Source organism: Cupressus sempervirens, chromosome 2, assembly GCF_028749045.1.
Source record: "Cupressus sempervirens isolate cs-2001-9-10 chromosome 2, ASM2874904v1, whole genome shotgun sequence".
NCBI classification, from domain to species: Eukaryota; Viridiplantae; Streptophyta; class Pinopsida; order Cupressales; family Cupressaceae; genus Cupressus; species Cupressus sempervirens.
In genome coordinates this window covers 169,380,415-169,385,895 of record NC_143119.1, presented here as the reverse complement: position 1 = coordinate 169,385,895, position 5,481 = coordinate 169,380,415, and the positions used below count along the sequence as shown (strand labels likewise).

The 5,481-nt window shown below is 33.5% G+C and overlaps 1 pseudogene across 1 annotated transcript; it reads left to right on the top strand.

Moving 5' to 3' along the window:
- The first annotated feature begins 1,103 nt into the window (after positions 1-1,103).
- Positions 1,104-3,367, top strand: LOC149571597 (LEAF RUST 10 DISEASE-RESISTANCE LOCUS RECEPTOR-LIKE PROTEIN KINASE-like 1.2; annotated as a pseudogene). The gene is made up of 3 exons (XR_016359835.1): positions 1,104-1,854; positions 1,995-2,042; positions 2,168-3,367. The product of XR_016359835.1 is annotated as an LEAF RUST 10 DISEASE-RESISTANCE LOCUS RECEPTOR-LIKE PROTEIN KINASE-like 1.2 (transcript).
- Positions 3,368-5,481: the final 2,114 nt, after the last annotated feature.

The following is a 5,481-nucleotide window of genomic DNA, read 5'->3' as shown; positions in this document are numbered from 1 at the left end:
CAAATAATTGCATAATAAACAAGTGCTACATAGTGGCTTAGTACTTGTCTTTAGTTTTTATATAAATCTAATTTTAATTTAATAAATTCACTATAATATGTTAAAAAAATTATTAATAAATATAATTATTGATATATTATAAATAAATTATAATATAAAAATAATGATATTTTCATAATAATAATATAAACAAATATTTGTTAAACAATTATATAATGTATATAATACTTTTTTAAGTATTTTTGAACGACAAAAAAATTATTATAAGAAAATACAATATTAAAATATTAAAATCAACTTACATTCAGAAAATTATTAAACAAAAATGAATTGCAAAATGAATTGCATTAGCTTATTAGAAAACTAGTCTAAAAAAGTATTAATTTTAAAATCTAGGGTAAATGAGTTCACTTGTAGAAAAGTATTTTCTAAAAATTATAAATTATAAATTTCTATAATATGCAACATAATAGTTTTATAAAGAAATTTAAAAAATGATTAATTGGAACAGTAAAAACTAAAAAATTTAATCACTTTTAAATATAAAATTCAAAAAAGTATCAGAACAGTACTCAGCCTACGTGCAAATACTAATAATAATTCAATAAAAATCCGTTCAAAAACATTTTATTTAAATTACCCTTTCTCGATGTAAATTTAGTTTCATTTTAAATTGGGTATTCGTTTCACACGGGAAAAAAAATACATCGAGCATCGAGCATGTCATCGGAATTTTCGTGTTAGTGAGGTGAATTTCATAGAAATATCTGCAACCTTTTACTCTTCGTCAAACCACAGAACTTTCAAACTTAAAAGAAACACGGAATTCAAACGTTTTGTGGTCCTGCGCAACTTTAATGCTTCAAAGGAAGCGTGTAGGATCCGGTGAATGCACGGCTGAAATTTCTTGATTGAATCGTTCAACTGCGTAGTATTCGCCCCTACTCTTACGAAAGCCGGCCAGTCAAATTGGCGTGTTGACTCCGGTATTTTAATTGATCGTTTCCGTTGCCGATCTTTTCCTCGACCTTCTCTGATCGCTTATCTTTCTCTGCTATTTAACTGCTAATCGTGTTCCCCATTTTAGTTGTTTTGTTCTGACTATGAAGAAAGTGGAAGGATTACCTCCTCATGTGTACCATTCTCAGCACTTCAATATACTCCCTATAAACCTCCCTCGCTTCCTCTTTGTTATCTTCACAATAATCACGCCATGCCTCATTCCTCCATCTGGAGCTTCTACTCCAGAAGCCTTCGAATGTGGGGGTCACTTTTTTCAATATCCATTTGGAAGAAAGAACAGCGGCTGTGGTGACCCTGCTCTTCAACTTGATTGTGATCATAACGTTAACATGCCTTCAATTAATATCAATGGCTACCAGTACTACGTACCGAAGCCTTCGGATCATTGGAAAGAGGATCCCATCGATTACATAGAAATAGTTGATATAAATATGTGGGGAAGTTCGTGCAACCCGTCAACCAGTAACCATACAATGGAATTGTGGTCTAATCCTCAATTTCGCATCTATGATGATTACATGAATTTAAGTCTATGGGGAGACTGCGGAGAAGAAAACACAGAGTCCCTGCCCAAAGAAATATACCCTTTAGAATGTAATAAGAGTTGGTACTTTACAGACTTGGATTTGGGTACGTATTGCAAATCATTGGTACATCTACCTGTCAAAAAATTCGACAGAACTAATCAACCGCTACCTCAAAGTATACAGAGTGGATTTAAAATAAAATGGAGTTTCAGCAAAGGTTGTGATAATTGTGAGTCAAGGAAAGCGCTTTGCATTAATGGCACCACTAATCCGATGCGGTTGAGCTGCGAATCGGGGAGCCCTGGTAAAAGCCACAAACCCTCCTTTACTTAATCGACAGAGAAATAAAAAGTGCCAAACTTTTATGTCTAAAGATATTTATTAAAACAATATTTCCCAGCCACACCACTAACAAAGTTGTATGTTCCATTATTTGTAATTCAGACCATGCAGGTGGGTCTAACACTGCTAATAAGACTGCTATTGCTCTAGGTAAGCATCCCTTCCTCTTTAATTTTTCAACGAAGCAAAATATTTTTGAGGAATAGTTCAGTTCATCCTTCCAAAGGGCTAAAAGAAATTTCATCTATGACATGATTTGAATCATTCTAATACAGGTGGCTCCATCGGAGGTGTGGCGCTGATGGCAGCAGTGGCGTTGCTTTGTTTTTTATATGCGACCAAAAGAAAACGGCCTCAGGCTGGAGGAAGCGAGTTGGAAGCAGATCACCGAAAGTATTTGATAGACAATTTGTTCATATTTCCTTATCAAGAACTTCAGCAGGCGACAGATTTCTTCGACGAGAAGAACAAACTTGGAGTTGGAGGCTTTGGCGGGGTGTATGTGGGTAAACTTGCGGACGGACGAGCTGTAGCAGTGAGGAGGCTTCATCACAGAAGCTCCAGAAGTGATGAACATGAGATTATGAACAAGGTACAAATGTTGGCATCTCTGTCTCATCCAAATCTTGTTCGTCTATATGGCTGTACGAATCCGCCGAGTCCAATACTAGTGCTTGTTTACGAATTTGTGACAAATGGGACTTTGTCTGATCACCTTCATGGTAGCAGAAGAAGTCTCACAGGCTTGCCTTGGGCGACTCGGTTAAACATTGCCATAGAAACTGCCGAGGCCTTGGCGTATCTCCACAACATGAATCCGCCCATATTTCATGGAGATATTAAAGCCAGTAACATTCTTTTGATGAACAATTTAGAGCAAAAGTCGCCGATTTTGGGATTTCTAGATTGGTGCCCGTGAATTTCTTACACGCCACACTTGCTCCGCATGGAACTCCCGGCTATGTTGACCCAGAGTACCATGAATGCTTCCAGCTCAACGAGAAATCTGATGTGTACAGCTTTGGAGTTGTTTTGGTGGAGATTATCTCTGCCAAAGTAGCGGTGGATAATAAGCGAATTCGAAATGAAATCAGCCTTGCTAATATGGCCAGAGACAAGATCAGAAGGGGCGTTTTGGCTGAAATGGTCGATCCAGATTTGAAGATTGAAAGAAATGAGGAGGTGAAGGTCGCGGTGACTGCTGTTGCCGAATTGGGCATTGAATGCCTTGCAATAGAAACGGAATTGAGACCAATGATGAAAGAAATTGTTGCTCGTCTCAAAGAAATCAGGGACATGCTACCAAGTCCATAAGCATCACGCCCGACATCTCCTGCAAAACTGGCGCTGTAGGGCTTCTTATCCAACTTGATTTCTCTGACTTCATTTTGGTAATTCAATTATTTAGGCCAACAGACAAACCAGACACATAAACTCTTGTAATGTCTGCATTTTATCTCTTGTTTTCGGAATCATTTTGGTTTTTGCTATTTTTAAATGTAAATACTTGTCAAAAGATGACCTATCATGTCCAAACATGTTATATTTACTAGCTTATATATATTTTTATATATATAAAACAGTCGAGAGTTATCCTTCTCGAGGTGCCTATTGCACTTAATTAGATTATGAAAATAGGCGACTCGAGAAGGATAACTCTCGACTTTTTTATATATATAAAAATATATATAAGCTAGTAGCAGACGCGGCGTATAATTAATGATGTTATTTGTTTAAATAAATAAATAAATATATATATATATATATATATATATATATATATATATATTTAAAAATATGATCTTAATTTATTAAGGTTATTTAATTATTAGAATTAATAATTTTAATTATTAATAAATATTAAAATAAAATATGGCATAATGCATTTGAATAATTAATTTTGAAAGATTTGATAAAATGTTAATTTTTTAAAGGTTTAGTATCAATTTTATATTTTTATACTTAAATATAGACCAAATAAAGTCAATAGAAATAAAGTTTAGTTCACTGAACATCGATTTGTGTACCTGCCAAACATCTTTTTAAAGACAATATCATTCGTGTTTTTGTTTACCTAGCACGCTTCTTGTGTCTTGGTTCTTCCATAACTACTACTTGATTTTACGTATATTATCTCAATTTAAATTGAAAATTTTAGACTTACTTTTTGTTTCCCTCCCAGTGAAATATATCGAGATAGATTAGTTTACTAATTTTAAAAGTATGAAACAAAATCAAATTAATATTGGACGATAATTAGAATAAGTAAATTATATTCATTGATTTTTTTCTTTCAAATTATATAATGAATCTTTTATTTAATAGTTAAAATAAAGAAAAGTTATCCATAATATTGTCATCAAATATTAAGAGACATTGAAGGAAAAGTAAATATAATTTGTAAACATAAAGTGATATCACTGAATGAATCATTACAATTAATTAAGATCTATAAAAATAAAATATCATGAAAAAAAGATAGGGTTTCTCAAAATAGAATAAATTAAAATCAAGAAAGTTTTCTTTATCATTTATCATTGTATGATGGAGACATTTTTAAAACATGGAATATAGTAGGAAGTGTTACAAACAAAATACTGATGTGTCCAAAAAGACTTCTACAGACATAACATTTAAGAATAACATATCACATTAACTATCTTCAAGGTGCTTAAGTCTATTTTCTTCATCCTTGCGCTTGGAAATTTGTCTACCTTTTTCCATTTTCTCATAACGATCATATGTGAAACGAGGCATTATTCTCAAACATTGGAGAGATTTTACACGTGAAACAGCCACAAATGTCAATTATGCTCTTTCTCTTGGTCCTATGTCAATTGTTTCTTTGGGAAGAGTCAATCCCTGAGATTTGTGAATAGTTAATGCCCATGCCAACCTCAATGGCAGTTAAAGTGTTCTACCCTTCTGTATAGGTGGTATTGGAATTATCTTTGGATTATGATCTTCAAATGGTAGTCTTGAATAACCATCAAATCCAACCATGACATATGTTGGAGGCTCAGGCAGAGCATTGCCTTGCTTGTAGACAATTTTTTGAATGTATCCAAGAGCCCCATTTACAAGACCAGCCTCTATCCATAGATTTGAAGTTAGCATGACCATTGAATCCTTACAAATTAACAACTCCAGATCAAGTTCATCATGTGAACAATCATCTATTGTATTCATAATACCTGCTTTTGATGCAACACAACTTGCAACAAGATGCTTTAATGAATGTAGCATTTTTTTATTATGAGCATGAACATTTTCATTTGTTGAGAACAAATGAACATAATTATCAAATTCAAAATTTGTTGCAACATCTATGCTGATAGAGGTCCTTGACATTAGCAAATGCCAATCATCAATTTGTGGGTTCGCATCTCTTAGATTTGTCAAAAGTTTTCGAAATCTTTGTTGCTCAATATCTTCCCCATCTTGTCTGAATATCTTATCTAATGTGAAAACAATCTTGAATTCTTGCCATAGAAACTTTGCGCACTTATTACTATCATATGCTGCTCTATCATTGACAGGGGGCAACTGGCCCAAATCTCCCACCAATATTATAGATACACCTAAAATA